Below are 16,982 nucleotides of genomic sequence, written 5' to 3'. Positions count from 1 at the left end.
AACTGTAGTCCGGGAGTTTGAGATGATCTGAGAACAGGGAAGACCTGACCTGCTTCAGAATTGCAGTTGCGAGGGAAAGCAGCAGATCTGTTTTATTGATTTGGTTCGTGCAGTATCTAATAAGGACTGGAATTGTTCTTGTTGTTTCTTCCGCCTACGCTCGCAGGAAAGGATAGAGAAGTCTAGCCTGCCTGACTAAATGGCAGAATAAGTGGGGTGGGTTGTATCTGTGATCAGATTTGCCACAAGTCTGATTGATTCTGGTCTTGTGTCTGCTTTTTTCTATGTTTTCATACTGTGTGCAGACTAAATTGGAGCTGGCATGGCTTGTTACTTTTGGACTAAACACTCAAAGACCCTCTTATTTTATATCTGAGCCTCTTCTCAAGGGCCTCTTCCAAAAGCTTGACATTGTGACGCTCCCCCTTTTTAGTTTTGTATAGGGAATACACAGGAGTGGAGTTGATGTGGGACTAGGCTCTCACACCAATTTCCCCAGCACTATTTAGCAGCTATGGAGCCTGGAGTGGGCGCTACTCCACAAGGGGCAGCTACTTGTGAAAGCCCACTGCTGTAGTCCGTTGCTGCCTTTTCTCAGCCCTTTGCACTGCTCTTCAGCAAAATAGAAATAGAAATGGAGAATTAGGCTAGAGCAGGGGTCACCAAACTTTTTCAGCAGGGGGCCGGTCCACTGTCCCTCAGAACTTGTGGGGGGGCCGGACTATATTTTTAAAAATATAAATACTATGCAAGCCGGTCCCACAGCTGCCTCTGGACTTGGAAGAGGAACGCACTCTGCACATGCTCAGGAGCGTGTCTCGGTGCCATCCGCTCACCGGCGTTGTTGATGAGCAGCAGCTGCTCTATCAGCCCGTCCCCGCGGAGCTCCCAGGCGGTGTGGCCACGCGCTGTAGCCCATCGTCCGAGGCCAAGTCAACGGGCAGGCTGCACATGTGGAGCACCGGAAAGGCGACGCGCAGCTTGCCCTCCAGCTCACCAGCACACCAGCAGCAGTGAGCCAGGCGCAGGGCCAGCAGGCACACCAAGCTCCGGCTGAAGCCCTGTGATGTGCCCATCACGATGCTCATGGTGCGGCCCAGACCCGCCGCCTGCCCATCAGCCTCTGCGTCCATGGCCACACCAGCTTTACCTCAGTGCGCGGGCGGCGAGGCTTCGGATTGGCTGCAGAAGCTGCCTGCAGCCAATGCGAACCATGCAGCGTTGTGGAAGTCAGTCCCCAAGTGGTGAGGCATCCGCGGTTTCTTTTCAAGGAAATGCCGCACAAGTTTAGCTCAGCAGGGACTGACTGAGCGGGCAGCAGGGTCCACGGGCCGGATTTACGAGCTTGCTGGGCCTCATCCAGCCCCCAGACCATAGTTTGCCGACCCCTGGGCTAGAGCGACATCTATCATGCCATTGTGCATGGTTATTGGAATATGCTGCATAGTGTAAATACAGGATAATTCATTCATTCCCAAACTATAGTTTAAACACTGAGTTCAGATGTCACAAAGAATTGTGGTTAGTTTTAAATCAAAATCAGTTACTACTCACAGATGTAGGGGACAGAAGACTGTCTATATGTGTAGGCCCGAAGCTTGCTGCAGCTTATTCTCATTCTGGGAAATCACTGCTTCCCATTGATTACATCTGCACCACGTAAATGATTTATTTCTCATATAGCAGTCTCAGTCCAGTAAACTATGTGTAATTGGACTGAGATTTAGCACTGTATCCATGTGCTCTTTCTTTCACAACTGTAACATAAAAATTACGAGGTTCGTTAAGTTTCCTGGTTTCATGACCTGATTTGTAGTTGGAGATTAAACCACAGTTTTCTGATTCATGCATATTGGAAAATAGGGTTTGCATTATGGCATACAAAAAGGGGATCTTCATCCAGCAAACCATAGTACATTGGACTAAAATAATATATGTGAACCAGACTCAGCATGCAGTTAGTGCTATATTGTAACCTTTGCCCTCTGCACTATAGTAAAGCCCAAACCTATGGCAGCTTTCATTTTCTATATTGTATTTCTGTGAAAGCTTTTTCTTTTCTGCAGCCACTAAGAAGATTGATGAGAATAGCTGCTGTGAGTAGCTCTCCCTTTTTCTTTTATTCCACTGCATATTTCCACAATGTTAATGCTGATATGACCAGAGAGCATCCAACCTACTAAGAAATGGCATCTACAAAGCAAAGAGCCATTCCTCGTAGGGTGTCTCATGAGAGCAAATGCAAAGTATGGTTAAGAATATAAGCTGTGAACTTGCAGTTCTTTTGCTTCAAAACTCACCTCAGCCAACTCAACAGGTGTCCCTCAGTCAGAAACATGCTTCATAAAGAATACAGGGCTGATATCACTCCTTTCACAATATTCACTTCAACTGATGCTGTGCTGTGTGCTTACTGACACCCTCTAGTGGCGCCAGGGAGACAAAACCACAGCAGGAAAATGTACAGTAGGATCACAGATTGCATGCATTTAATTTGCACAACCACAGCTTTGCACGCTTGGCCATGAGCCAGCTGATATCACAAATTAAACACACACAAGGTGGAGAACCTAAAAGCTCGTAGACCTGCTTTCTGGGCTCTGGGAAGGTCTTGCACTGTCCTTGGAGCCCTTTGCAAGTCTGGATTCCAAGCTTTATATTACACATGCAAAATTGAATGTTGCTTGTTTTAAATAATTTATTCTGGTTCTGCTAGTTAAAGAAGAGGCAAAAAATGGTTTGTGGCCACTGATAAGAAAAATATTCCTAAATCCATCACTGGCTTCTGAGATTTTACTAGACACCACCAATGTGGAATCATATATATATATATATATATATATATATATATATATATATATAAATATATAAATATTTATTAATTTTTCAACAGTTTAAACACAACACTACAGAAACCCCAAAAAAACAACAACAATACAACAATACAATACAATACAAAAAACACTACAAAACACTAACACAAACAACTAACAAAACAAAACAAAAACCATTTAAAACACAATCCAATTTCAATATCTTATCTTTCATTCACTTATTTCCACGACCTCCTCACACCTCCCTTTTTGTATTCCACTTCTATTAATTGTTTCAGCAATTCCTTTCCATCTTCCTCTGTTTTCTATCCTATAATTATCTTAACACATTCTAACCTTATTTTTCCCTTTAATACTCCATTAATCTATCTATACTTAATTCCTTATAACATTTCTACTAAAGCCATATAACTTCATTCCAACATTTTTCTAACATTCATTAATTTTACAGTATTTCTGTAAATAGTCTTTAAAGTTTTTCCAGTCTTCTTCCACCGATTCTTCTCCCTGGTCTCGGATTCTGCCAGTCATTTCCGCCAGTTCCATATAGTCCATCAACTTCATCTGCCATTCTTCCTGGATGGGTAAATCTTGTGTCTTCCCAATGTGGAATCATATATAGTGGTATCTCGGGTTACATATACTTCAGGTTACAGACTCCCTAATCCAGAAATAGTACCTCTGGTTAAGAACTTTGCTTCAGGATGAGAGCAGAAATCGTGCAGCGGCAGCACAACGGCAGCAGGAGGCCCCATTAGCTAAAGTGGTGCTTCAGGTTAAGAACAGTTTCAGGTTAAGTACGGACCTCCAGAACGAATTAAGTACGTAACGAGAGGTACCACTGTATTTGAAACCAAGGAGGTTGAAACTTGGTTGTTGTTGTTGTTTTTGAAGTGAAAGCCACAGGCATTTTGAGCCTGTTAGAATAACCTGAAGAACTAGGACAACTGTGTTCCTTTCATGGTGTTTCTTACCCATGTCTGTTCTTCCCCTGCAGAAGGCGGCCGCCAGAGCAAAACAAGAGGCCGAGCCGCAAAAGGCAGCAGCCCCTAAGGTAAATGCTATACAAAAATTTGTGTGTTTTAAAAACATAGAATAATTGTGATTTTGCATCCATATAATTGCTTAGTGTTTCGGTGAAGGACCAGACTGAAAATCTTAGCAGTTTTCTGAGGCAATCACAGCTCTTCTGCAGTTGGAACAAAGCCTGGCCTAAACGGGTCTATCCAGAAGTAATGGCATCTACAAAGCAAAGAGCCATTCCTCGTAGGGTGTCTCATGAGAGCAAATGCAAAGTGTGGTTAAGAATATAAGCTGTGAGCAATTCTTTTGCTTCAGATCTCACCTCAGCCAACTCAACAGGTGTCCCTCAGTCAGAAACACGCTTCATAAAGAATATAGGGCTGATATCACTCCCTTCACAATGTTCACTTCAACTGATGTCACTGTGCTGTGTGCTTCCTGACACCCTCTAGTGGCAGCCAGGGAGACAGAACCACAGCAGGAAAATGTATAGTAGGATCGCAGATTGCATGCATTTAATTTGCACAACCACAGCTTTGCACGCTTGGGCACGAGCCAGCTGATATCACATATTAAATACACACAAGGTGGAGAACTTAAAAGCTCGTAGACTTGCTTTCTGGGCTCTGGGAAGGTCTTGCACTGTCTCTGGAGCCCTTTGCAAGTCTTGATTCCAAGCTTTATATTACACATGCAAAATTGAATGTTGCTTGTTTTAAATAATTTATTCTGCTTCTGCTAGTTAAAGGAGGGGCAAAAAATGGTTTGTGGCCACTGATAAGAAAAAAATTCCTAAACCCATCACTGGCTTCTGAGATTTTACTAGACACCACCAATGTGGAATCATGCCTGTTCTTCCCTTGCAGAAAGCGGCTGCCAGATCAAAACAAGAGGCTTAACCACAACTGGCAACAGCACCTAAGGTAAATGCTATAAAAAATTTTGTGTGTTTTATTTTTATTTTTCTCATTTTTAAAAAAAAATATTTTCACAAAATTAAAAAACACACTAACAAATAAACAGACAAACGTATCCTTATTAAAACTGATCTTCTTAACATTGTTAAGTGACTTCCTCCTATCCCCCTAGTTGAATTTCAGTGGATATCATTTTAACGGTTTTCCAAATCAAAGTTCTTAAAATCTTAACTTAATCACTTAACCTCAGTCTTTCTTCCCAATTCAGCCTTAAACATAATAATTACTCATATTACTTATTTAAATCCTAAGCCTAACTGGTAATTGCAAGCTTTTCCCAATTAATTTAACTTGATGTATTTAACTAAGTAGTCATTAAATTTCGTCCATTCTTCCTGATACTCCTCATTCTGGTCGCGGACTCTTCTGGTCAGGTCGGCTAGCTCCCAAAAGTCCATCATCTTCATCTGCCATTCTTCCACAGTTGATAGTTCTTGCGTTTTCCACTTCTTAGCTAGTAGTATTCAAGCAGCAGTTGTGGCATACAAAAATAATTTGGCATCTTTCTTGGGCAATTCCAAACCTGTTATTCCAAGGAGAAAGGCCTCTGGTTTCTTTATAAATGTATATTTCAACATTTTTTTCAGTTCATTATAAATCTTTTCCCAGAAGTCTTTCACCTTGGGGCAGGTCCACCACATGTGATAAAAGGTTCCTTCTTTTTCTTTACATTTCCAACATAAGTTATCACAGTTATGATAAATCTTTGCTAGTTTAACAGGGGTCAAATACCATCTATACATCATTTTCATTATATTCTCCTTTAACATTGTACATGCAGTGAACTTAACCCCTTTCTTCCACAAGCTTTCCCAATCCTCAAAAATTATGTTATGTCCTACATCTCTTGCCCAATCTATCATTACTGATTTAACTTGTTCATCCTTTGTATGCCACTCCAACAGTAACTTAAATATTTTAGACAGATTTTTAGCTTTAGAATCCAACAGCTCCATCTCCAACTTAGATTTTTCAGAAGCAAAACCACTTTTCTTATCTAATTTATACAATTCATTAATCTGGTGGTAGTGTAACCAATTTAGAAAAGCCCGGAACCTACTCTGTCCCTTGACCTTATTTGCCTACCAGCAATTCCTGGTTGCTTGTGGCAACAGAGCAGTGCTTGAATACAGGTCTTGCTCAAACTGATCTTTAGATAGTTCAGCTATGCTGGAACCTGCCATTGTGGGCATAATCTGCTCAGCTCCCACCCACCCACTTTAATGGTTATGAATGCACAGTAGTCTTTGGGGTGGCTTCAATCTGGAACTTGGCTCCTCTATTTTGTGGAAAAGAGGGCAGAAGAGGACAAGTGCAAGTCTCCTTTCACTATATCTATCAGACTTCCAAGTTAAATTTAGTGTTTAGTTTTTAAAAAATTAGGCCATGGATTGTCACAGTGTTCACTAGATGCTCAGTTTTTAAATAGGCCCTCAAATAACCAGCTTTAATTTTCTATATTATATTTGTGTGAAAGTTTTTTTTAGCAAATTGCTTTTCTTTTCTGCAGCCACTGAGATGATTAACAGTGTGCAAGAGATGCCAGTAATAAAGATAGACCAAAAGTACAATCTAATTGAATCTAGGTTTGCTATCATGACTTTAAACTGAAGTATCAGCTCAGCAAGGAATAGCATTAGATTGGCATGCTTGGTTCTGATTTTCCAGGGTGCTATAGTGAAATCTGCTGTCTTGCAGATCACATACTGATCCAAATGGGTCAGTAAACAGCAAATCTTGACAGCCTGTTAACACCATGATACTGAATAAGGCCTGCAGAAAACTTTGTAGGACTTCTACATAAAGGGCAAAATAGGATTCTGAAGCATTTAGTTCTGAAATGACTTTTGAATTCATATAGACATCTATTTATTAGGTTTTGTTACATATTCTGATGACAAAAACATGAGTTTCCCTGCTGGGCAGCATGTAAACCTGTTTTTCAACTACTGTATGATAGACTTTTGCACAAGAAAACTTATAAATAATCTTACCCACAGTATGAAGTGGTACAGTCTATTTTCCACATCAGAATTCTACCACTTACTTTTGCTGCATCTTCATTTCAGTTGCTGTGACTTGAACCAACAGAAAAACAAATAAGATCATTGTTTTTGTGATTGTCATAATTTAATGCCACCTGGAAAGAATCGTTGTGATGGGCAGCTATTGACTTTTCTTCCGATATAATCCTTTGTTTTGTAGATCATGCAAGATTTTGAATTTTTAACCTTGTTATGTGCTAAATGGGTTTTTTATGCAGGGAAGTCTGAAATAATGGTGATAATAGTATCGTAAAACAAATGTGTCAGACATTCCTGAGGTTTGCGGGTTGCTTTAGTAAAAGAGCTGAGATATTTTCATGAAAAATTCTAGGAAGCTTGAAATCTTGTAACCCAAATGAATATCTATTTTGGCACATTTCAGAGAATAATAATAATAATAATAATAATAAAATTGATCATTTTTTAATGCAATACAAAAAACACCTTTTTCAAAAAAATAAAAATAAAAAGAACCTGATTAACTGAATATACTCATTGTTTGAAATTTTGCTAAATTTACCTTAATAAAAAAGAAAATATCCATTGAAAAATTAATTGTGGCTTGTTAATGTTGGAACAACATATTTCTGCAGATACTGTGCTTATCTGCTCTTCTGTCAATTGGGAAGGTGCATAGTATGCCCAGTGCAGCTGAGCACCTGGGTTTTTTTGGGAACATGACAAGGTTGGGCCTGAGACCATGTTCCCTCACCCATCATCTTCTATACGAAGGGAAAGAGGCCTGGGATTATATCATCCTGTCATGCTTCTGTTCTTTCACAGCAGCCCCACTTGAGGCACTGCCCACTGCTCACATGACATGTGTCAACTTGCACCATCTTGGTCCTGGTTCTGAATTCATGAAGTGTATTGTACGAATTCAGCTAAACATGGCATAACTAAATAACACTTTCCATTAAAATTGGGCACTGGGAGGGAGGGGAACATAGTTATGCTTTGGGGGATGGGAAAATGGGAATTGTAATTCTGTTAGTGGTCAACTACATTTTGAGGGAAAGAATGCTTCAAAGGTAAGCGCAACTGTACAAAATAAATCCTATCGCCAAAATAAATTGAAATAAATAAGTGCAACTATAGTGATATTGGAAGGGGCATGTAGTTGAGGCAGCAATTGACTCTGGTATCAAGAAAACAAATGATGAAGGTGTGGCTATAGTGGAGACTTGGGGCAGGTTGTGTTGACACTAAATAAATTACAGGAAATTTTAAAGGTCCACACTGCTCTGACCACCTATCAGCTCCTCAGTCGCCGCCAGTGGCCGCCAATCACACTCTCGCTTGCTGCGACAAGGACAGCTGTCTATTGGCTGCTGCAGTAGCAAGCAAGAGGGCTAATGGCGGTGATCAGGTGATCAGCTGAGACGCGAGGGGTTTTGTGCTGCGTTCTGGCAGGTGAGCGATTTTTGGGACCCCCCCCCCAAACAATCAAGCAGCCAATGCCAAAAATCGCTCACCAGCCGGAACAAAGCGCGAGCCCAAGTTTTTAAGCAGTGATTGGCCACTTGATTGTTGGGGGAGGGGGAGAGATGTCGAAAATTGCTCACCCGTCGGAACGAAGTGCGAGCCCGAGATTGTAAGTGGCAATTGTAAGCAACGTGAGTGGTTGTGTGCTGCATTCCGGCAGGTGAGTGATTTTCGGCATCCCCCTGCCCCTCAACAATCAAGCGGCCAGTCACCACTTACAATCTCGGGCTCGTGCCAAAAAACCATTCGTGCGTCCCCCCTCAGCACTATCCGTGTATAAGACGAGCCTAAATTTTGAACCTCATTTTTGGGTCAGAAAAGCTCATCTTATACATGGAAAAATACTGTAACCCAGATTTTAAAATGAAGTCCAGCGAAAAGGTCCTGTGTGAGAGTCTGGAGGCGGTTGGAGGATGCATGGCAGCTAACAGATTGAGGTTGAATCCTGACAAGACAGAAGTACTGTTTTGGGGGGACAGGGGACGGGCGGGTGTGGGGGATTCCCTGGTCCTGAATAGGGTAACTGTGCCCCTAAAGGACCAGGTACGCAGTCTGGGAGTCATTCTGGACTCACAGCTGTCCATGGAGGCGAAGGTCAATTCTGTGTCCAGGGCAGCTGTTTATCAGCTCCATCTGGTACGCAGGCTGAGACCCTACCTGCCCGCAGACTGTCTCACCAGAGTGGTGCAGAGTGGTGCATGCTCTGGTTATCTCCCGCTTGGACTACTGCAATGCACTCTACGTGGGGCTACCTTTGAAGGTGACCCGGAAACTACAACTAATCCAGAATGCGGCAGCTAGACTGGTGACTGGAGCGGCTGCTGAGACCATATAACACCGGTCTTGAAAGACCTACACTGGCTCCCAGTACGTTTCTGAGCACAATTCAAAGTGTTGGTGCTGACCTTTAAAGCCCTAAATGGCCTCGGTCCAGTATACCTGAAGGAGCGTCTCCACCTCCATCGTTCTGGCGGTTCCCTCGCTACGAGAAGCCAAGTTACAGGGAACCAGGCAGAGGGCCTTCTCGGTAGTGGCACCTGCCCTGTGGAATGCCCTCCCACCAGATGTCAAAGAGAAAAATAACTACCAAACTTTTAGAAGACATCTGAAGGCAGCCCTATTTAGGGAAGCTTTTAATGTTTAATAGGTTATTGTATTTTAGTGTTCTGTTGGAAGCTGCCCAGAGTGGCTGGGGAAACCCAGCCAGATGGGCAGGGTACAAATAATAAATTGTTGTTGTTGTTGTTGTTGTTGTTGTTGTTGTTGTTGTTATTAAAGGAGCAGGGCAGCCTACTAATGTAACATTTTCAGCAATCATCCCCATCATTTAGCTGATGCTGTATGAGAACCTTCTTCTTAAGAAACATGTTGCCTTTAAACTAGACCTAAGGGGATGCTACATTAAGAGTGCTGCCCCACCCCATAACAAAACAGATGTTTCACCTTTGCACGATTTTTAATTCTTTCTTTTTTAATTTGTTTTTTTATAACAAATAGGAGCCTACACAACACAACACACTGTTGCTGTATGTAGGTTTTATTTTATTTGGTTTTTTATCTTATATTTTGGAAATGTACATCCAGGATTTTTTCCCTTTCATTTTTTGGGGGGCCCCCAAGAGAGGGGGCACGATTTTTAATTCTATGTCACTTTAGGAAAATAACATTTTTTTATCAAATTGAAGAACTTATATGTATGTGTTGGGCTATGTTATTCTCTTTCATATTACGTTTCTGGAATGAAGCTGTAACAGCTGATCTTTGCATTTACAGTTTCCAAATGTATGCATATTCACATAAACAAGCCTGCAGATTAATGCAGGATGAGTGACTTTTGGTATCAACAGCATGAAAAAGCACACACAACCTCAAATCTGCTTTACTTTGAGAAGGCAAGATCAGGCTTGTTCAGATCATTCCAACCATCTGTTTCTGAGCAGACAGCTGCTGCCCCTGTGAAGATAATCTACGAAGACTCCTATCATTTATTCATCCCAGCGCCCTCAGAAACATCAGCACATCTGATGACCATATGACTAGCAATAACATTTTACATGGCACTAAGTATAAGGCAAGCTGAATAGATGCAAAAGGTTACCAGGGAAGACAATAGTTGCTATGCTTAGTTTTGAAAAACAAAGAGCAGTAGTGTTCAGAAGCCAAAACTTTATTAATTGTACCAGGCATTTATATGGTTTTTGGTGCATGTGATAGTGAAATTGAAAAGGAATCATTTTTCTAGAGCCTGTATCACATCTTGTGCATTTTCAGCAAGCCATTGCTTGAAATGCAATGTTGTCCTTCACAATTTGTATAGTGCTTTTTGTACAACAAGGCCAGGGCTATCAAGTTTACCCAAGCATCAAAACCAAACTGAACTTTATGTTTACTGTTTTTATGTGAATTCCTCTAGCTTTATTCTACAGTGGAGGGGAAAATGTTAAATCAGAAGCTATCCTTGTGTACCAAAGATTCCCAAGAACTGCAGAATCATGTGTTCTTACATATTAAAAAACAACAACCCAAGAATAGCTTGCACATCTAGAAGAAGCCCAGTAAACTAGCATGTCAGGAACCCTTCCTAACATACTACTTTCCTGTGTGCAGAGGAAGGATCACAGTGGCATAAGCCAGATAGTAATGTGATTGTGGAACTCAATATGTTCCAAATAAAGGAAATGCAGAGCCATGACAATAGCCTTAAGATGGGCAAACAGAACTATTAGGATAATTAATGCCAGGGATAGCAGTAGGACCTTCTATGGCTTAACGTACAGTGGTACCTTGGGTTACAAACGCTTCAGGTTACATACGCTTCAGGTTACAGAATCCGCTAACCCAGAAATAGTACTTCGGGTTAAGAACTTTGCTTCAGGGTGAGAACAGAAATCGCGCGGTGGCGGCGCAGCAGCAGCTGGAGGCCCCATTAGCTAAAGTGGTGCTTCAGGTGAAGAACAGTTTCAGGTTAAGAATGGACCTCCGGAACGAATTAAGTACGTAACCAGAGGTACCACTGTAATTGTTTCTTGGCTTTTTGAAGTGATTTTGAGTTATCATATGGCACTGCATTTAATAATGGTTTCATTTACTGCTGTTATATTAGTGTTACTTAATACTATTGGTCATTTTTCTGTTTAATTACGTCCTTGTAAGTCCTTGAGCCTGGTTCAGAAGCTCCAGCTGGTGCAGAATGTGGTGGCCAGACTGCTGGCATTGACACAATTGCTGAAACAGCTGCATGGGTTGCCCAGTTACTACCCAGCCAGGTTCAAGGTTCTTGTATTAATTTACAAAGCCCTGAACAACATAGGCTCAGTAATTGCCTCAAACCTTATATCCCAGCTTGATCACTGAGAGTGTCGTTGGTCATCCCCCAGGTTGTTGAGGCTTAACTGGTAACATGAAACCGAGTCATTAGTGCCATTGGCCCAGTCCCCTGCAACACTACCTTCCATGCCAATTTTTAAACACCTGCTGAAATCTTTAATATTCTGCCAGGTCTATGCAGCCAATTAACAATATATTGTTACACAATGGTTAATTGATGCCTGTTTTTTAAAAAACTTTTTATGGTTTTCATTGTACGGTTTGATGTGTATGGGTTGTTAGGGATGGGGTGGTACCTCTGCTGGGGGATGCATCGTGCTCCTACTGAAATAGTTTGTCTACCTTTGGCCCCCAGTTTGCACTTAGCTCTCACTTGTGGCTCCTAGAAGCTGTCAGTTTGCAATAGCGACTGTACCCCAGGAACAGCTTCAACTGGCCGGCTAAACCAGGTGAGGGTAGCTAGTGGGTCTTAAATCCTTGGTGGGTTAGGGAGATGGTTTGAGATCCATTGGCTAGGTGAGGGTAGCCAGTGGGAACCACCTAACTGTGAACCACTGTTGTGTTGCCTCAGTAATGGAGTAGAGAAGAGCCAACAAACTGAATCCAAATCCAGATAAAATTGAGGTTCCCTAGGCCAGATGGATGGGAGGTTGCCTGTTCTTGATGGGGTCACACTTCCTCTGAAGATGCAGATATGTAGCCTGGGGGTACTTTTGCTGTGGCCTTGGTGGCACAGAGTGCCTTCCGTCAGCTTTGACAGCTGGCCCAGCTGTGCCAAAGGGATAGCCTAGCTTCTGTTGATTATGCTCTGGTAACCTCTAGGTTAGATTACTACAATGTGTCTGAAGACAGCTGGGAAACTTCTGCTGGTGCAGATTTCAGTGGCCATGTTGCTCACTAGGGCAAAACAGTTTGAGTATATAATGCCAATCCTGGCTCAACTGGCTGCCAATTACATTCTGAGCCCAATATAAAGTGACCTATAAGGCCTTAAACAGCTGAGGACTGCAATACCTCAAGAACCTATCTTGGACCCTGTGGCCATCATCTGAGGCCCTTCTTCATGTTCTGGGTGGCAACATGAGATGGGCCTTTTCTGTGGTGGCTCTTTGTGGAATGATCTGCCCAGGGAGGATCACTTGGTACCTTCATTGCATATCTTTAGGCACCTGGCAAAAACATGCCTCTTCTCCCAGACCTTTGGCTAATTAAACAATCTATGGCCTTTTAAACTGTGTGTGTGAGAGAGGGGGTGGGGGTATTATTGTTATTGTTTGTTACTACTTTATATATTTTTGTGTTTTTATATTGTAAACAGCCCATTGATCCTTGGATAAGGGGATGGTATAGAAAGCATGCAAGCAAGCAAATAAATCAATCCTAATTATTGGCTAAATGAAATTAAACATTTCAAGTAAATAGAGCAGAACAAGGAACTACATTAGGCTAGATATGCACTGAAAGGACAGGTTAAAAGCACTGCATTTGCATAAACAGGTTTGGGGTGTGACGGTATACGTACTACTGTACATCCAATTCTCCTGCTTGAATGAATAATGGGAAAAGGCCTAGCAGGTTGCACAGCTCTCTCATAACAACATTTCAGTTCCTTGTTTCCACCCATTTTATTTTAACCTTAAGATCAGCATTGCACCGTATCAAGCTTGAATCCATTTTGTCCCAGCTCTTTGCACCAGAAACCTTAAGAGTTTCATCAGAGTCTTGGCTGAGCTTAGGATCTAGGGTTTTCATTCATTATTATAGCATTGGCTGACAAAGAGCCCATTACATCACCCATTTGGAACAGAAAGCCTTTGCAGCTGCTTGTACGGTGAGATGGGGATTTGGGTTAGTATCATAATTATTTTTAAATAAAACATTTTTTTTGTTTCATTCTTCCAGGGCAATTTTCTCTGTAAATTGTTAAGAACTGTATGCTAAAGAGCTTCTGGAGGAGGGCAAAGGGAAGGAACAGAATAAAGCAGTTTTATCCTTTCTCTCTTGATTTCCCGTAAAAAAGACCTAAGGGGAAGAAATAGCCCCATTACCCTGCATATCTTCTAGTTACTGTAGTGAAGCATGAAAAGCAAAGCACACTGTCATAGTAATGGCAGATGGTATTAAAAAAAGAATGACGTGGGTCAGGCTCAGAAATGTTTGTTCCATTTCTGACCTCAGAATGAGCGTGGTCCTAATTAGTCCAAAAGAAGTGTGCAATTAAACTGATGGTAAGAGAAATGAGTGCTTTTCCTCTACTAGCTGATTTAGAGTACCAGCAATTTATTTATTTGCAGACAAATGGGATGGAGTGCTTGTGGCTTGCATCCTGTTCCCTCTGGTTGAGTATCTGGGGCTATATATAATACGAATATTTCACATATTTCACATTTAGTGAAGAAGAGCTTTCTGCCTTCAACCCCCAGCATGTCTGATAGTGCCAGTACCTTGAAATAACACTTCCATTTTGAGTAGTCTAATCAAAACTCTAGCATTCACAGGGGAAATGACCGACAGCTGTACATTTTACCAGCTTGGGTTTTATTTTGTGCAGAACAGAAAATAGAGGCACAAGGCTGAATTAAATGAGAAGCATGTGGAAAGGAAATGGGTTTCAGGGGGCGCCTGAATTCTAAAGTTAGGGTTTTTTATTTTTTAAAAAACACCATTGCATCTCATTTGGCACTGTTATAATATTTAACTTCATTAGACTTCTGCTTACTGTTAACTTTCAGCCTTTGTGCCAAGTTCATTCCATCTACTGTCAAGTTCTGTGAGGAGGTTTACACTTCGAATCCTTCCCTCTGCCATTTTTAATAGGAACAAGAATCATTTAAAAGAATGGATTTGGAAGGAATGAAAGCTGAAGGTGATCTGCCAGAGAAATAGCACAAGACGCATTCTCAGAAGCCAAATAGCACTGTGTCACACAAGAGATAATGTGTATGTGTTCTAGGCTGCCACAAACAGTGCCAATTAAATATCATTTAGCTTGAAACCCATCCCCACCCCCCAAAAGGAAAATAGGGGTGGAGTGGGGAGATTGAAAACGCAGCCAACCAGTGGACTGCTCCATCTATCCTAGTCAAGTATATGGAGAGGAGGAAAGCTCCATAGGATACCGGTAGTTTTCCGCATCCTGGAGGGAGGCTCCCATTCACATCTATTTAAAGCTTTTAGTGGGGGCTGTGTTGGCTCCTGGTAATTTAAGGTACAGTATCAGGACTTGCCGATCAGAAGGTCGGCGGTTCGAATCCCGTTGCTCAGTCCCTGCTCCTGCCAACCCGGCTCCCTCAGCCTGAAAGCGAGATGAGCGCCGCAACCACATAGTCGCCTTTGACTGGACTTAACCGTCCAGGGGTCCTTTGTCTTTTTTTACCTTTTACATCTCACCATAGTGGGGAAGACTGGGCCCAGTGACCTTGACCACCTGACCAGTCTCCTTCTCCAGCTTGATGGGCCACTTTATCTTTTTTTATCTTCAAGGCCCCTCCTGCTCTTATAGTTCTTTATCTTTAAACCGGATTTAGACTGGATAGCCTTTCAAACAGAGGTCTGTCCTCCACAAAGTAGTATGACTGTATAGTAAACATGTACTAATCACAACTAGGAAAAATGACACTTACCACTGCAGTATTGATGTGCTTCAATTTTCTATTTAAGTATGACAAAACTTAGGATAAAATGAGAGCTCTTCACAAGTAATGAGAATATGAATTTAGAAGAATACAGCAGATGGAAGAGTGGTGTGTGGGCAAGTTTCTGGTTTCCGCAGCACAGTCTACATCTGCTCCTGATGATGTTAATAGGCTGATTTATTTCAGTTGCTAAAGTAAAGAACCCTAGTAAATTAAGTCAGATGAGTAGGTTCTTTCTTTTCCAGCTAAAAAGGCAGAATCCAGCAGCTGACCAGTGATGAAGAGGTGAATGTAAAAGGGACCTGGAAGGAGGAATGAAAAGGAGCAAGGCATAATGAGTTGAGTATGAAAGGAGAATGGGAGAAGGAATTACAAGAGATGGGTAAAAATATTTATGAGAGGCATGCGGAGGTTGGAATGGAAAAATATAAAAGAAAAAGCTTTCTGCACTTATGCCTCCAGATCAGCAAATTCTATCTACAATGCAGAGACTGAATCATGATAGTTTCAGAGCAAACAATTATGTCGAGTTGTTCATATAAATCAACCCTGAGAGCGGTGTGCTCTGGTAATTGGTTTCATTATTGAACTTCTCTTTCCATTAAGAGACTGCTTCTGAAGTTCCACTGAAATCTACCTAACTCAAGCCCATTAGAACTAATCCTGTGGAAGCAAAGGACAAGCCATTTCCCTCTTATAATCAAGGGCCCTTCAATTATTTGATGAATGCCATCGTGACCCCACTCAGTTTTCCATTCTCCAAGCTACATGTTTGTTGTTGCTTCAACCTTTTCCTGCAGTTCATGAACTGACAGCTCAACAGATGCAGCTGCAGCATCCTAACAACATTTTCTGTAGCAAAGTTAGAGAATATGCTGTCATGAACTCAAAAGAAAGCACTGTGTGCGCGCACTCACGCTTTCTTTAAAAATTTCTTCAGATTTTTAAAAATTAAAGCAAAAAATAAAGCAACAGTAAAGCAACCTAAAACAACTGGAGGAAACAACTCCAGTTGCTTAATGCCTATTGCAGTCATGCCCTCCACCGACAGCAGAACAAATTGGTGATGGTAAAGACTGGAGGAAGACTGGAGGAATTCTGTGGCAGGGGTGGCTTGGGCACACATAAGGGTTCTCACAATGAATGCCTTGAAGGGCCATAGGTTGCCCATCTTTATCACACATTAGAATGGGTGGCAAAAAGAAAGAAAGAAAGAAAAGCACAGTTTCATCAGTACAGATGTCCACACAAAATCCGTGGCACAAAACATGGATCTCTCTCTGAACTAGTGAGGCTTAATTTTATTTATTAAATTTGTATACTGACCTTCATCTGTAGATCTCAGGGCGGTTCACAGCATAAAATGACTAGATAAAAAACTAAAATACATAATAAAAACAAGAGCAAAACAAATCAATAACCTCCCCCCCCCCCCCCCCCACTATCCCACAAAGACATTTAAAAGGATATAGGATGTTAGTTAGCCAAAGGCTTGGTTGAAGAGTTCCACCACCAAAAGCAGCAAGCCACCTATTCTCTCTTAAGAGGAGAGAATAAAACGCATACTTCAAGCTTCCCTTTCATCACTCCTAAACTGTACATAAATCAGACACTGAAGCAAATTCAAGTCTTTACACCAGGAAGACAAACTGTAAA

General features: G+C 41.7%; 1 long non-coding RNA gene across 2 annotated transcripts; it reads left to right on the top strand.

Annotated features, from left to right (window-relative positions):
• The first annotated feature begins 449 nt into the window (after window positions 1-449).
• On the top strand, window positions 450-16,588 carry LOC308468877. Of its 2 annotated transcripts, none has more exons than XR_013981922.1 (4): window positions 450-1,659; window positions 3,832-3,888; window positions 4,724-4,780; window positions 15,572-16,588. It is a non-coding gene; the product is annotated as an uncharacterized lncRNA (long non-coding RNA). The 2 variants fall into 2 exon arrangements; XR_013981923.1 differs by lacking the exons at window positions 450-1,659; window positions 15,572-16,588 and adding exons at window positions 2,052-2,096; window positions 6,904-7,278.
• The last annotated feature ends 394 nt before the right edge of the window (window positions 16,589-16,982 follow it).

This window comes from Podarcis pityusensis, assembly GCF_964106645.2.
Source record: "Podarcis pityusensis genome assembly, chromosome: Z".
NCBI lineage: Eukaryota > Metazoa > Chordata > Lepidosauria > Squamata > Lacertidae > Podarcis > Podarcis pityusensis.
This window is presented reverse-complemented; position numbering and strand designations above follow the sequence as displayed.